Here is a 1222-nt window from a genome sequence, read left to right as displayed (position 1 = left end):
TGTAATTGAAAAGTTGGATGTTTGTTTATTGCCGTATACTTAATAATTGGGCGTAAAAATATATGTATTATATCTGTTCAATTTGGTTTTAATTACTGTGCAAATTGAATGTCTGGTCATTTTGTTCTGTGCAATAGTTAATCGATTAAACCCTGCTGTTAATCGATTAACTGGGATGTTTTCCAGAAGTTGGGTTTTGGTTAAAGAAGCGGTGATTGATAACCGCTACACCTATTCAACCTCCCCCCTCTAGGTCTTCCTAGGCCACTGATACCTAACAAGTGGTATCAGAGCTAGTACGACGTGCTAGCTCAACCGCATCCGTGTGATCCGGAGGGAATCAAAATAGGTTCCACCAACCCCTTTGGCGGTGATGGTGCATCCATTTACCGCCCTCCCGTATTCAGTGGCAACGGTTACGCCTACTGGAAAGTCCGAATAAAAATATTCATTGAGGCTATTGATTCATATATTTGGGAATCCGTAATCAGTGGCCCCTTCGCCCCACTTCACTTAGTGGATGGCGAACCGAAAGAAAAGCCAAAAAGCTTATGGACCGATGAGGAGCGCAAGAAGGTCTAGTTCAACCTTCGCGCCAAAAACATCATTACCTCGACCCTATCCTATGATGAATTCTTTCGGGTATCTCAATGTCAAAGTGCCAAGGAAATGTGGGACACTTTACAGGTGACTCACGAAGGCACTAGCAAATTCAAGCGCGCCCGACTAAACGCGCTAACTCACGAATATGAATTATTTCGTATGCTACCGAGTGAATCAATCGGCGATATGTAAAATCGATTCACTCACATCATTAACCATCTTATCGCTTTAGATAAGATGTTCACCAAAGGAGAGCTCACTAATAAAGTCTTAAGTTGTCTTGACAGGAGATGGCAACCTAAAGTAACAACAATCATGGAGTCCAAGGATCTAGACTCCATGCCTTTGGCAACACTCTTTGGAAAGCTTGAGGAGCATGAGATGGAGCTTGGGCGTTTGAAAATGTATGAGGAGTTCGACCTCAAAAAGAAGGTTATATCTCTTAAAGCTTCAACATCACAACCCATTGAAGAGATAGATAATGACGACTCTAATTCAGACATTGACGAGGAAACGCTAAACCTCCTTGTACGAAAATTTGGAAATTTATTGAAGAAGAAATGAGGACTTAGACGATTCCAAAAGAAAGAAGCGCGTGAATCAACAAAGAAAGGCAAGA

The sequence above is a fragment of the Lupinus angustifolius genome, chromosome LG18 (genome assembly GCF_001865875.1).
Source record: "Lupinus angustifolius cultivar Tanjil chromosome LG18, LupAngTanjil_v1.0, whole genome shotgun sequence".
NCBI lineage: Eukaryota > Viridiplantae > Streptophyta > Magnoliopsida > Fabales > Fabaceae > Lupinus > Lupinus angustifolius.
This window is presented reverse-complemented; position numbering follows the sequence as displayed.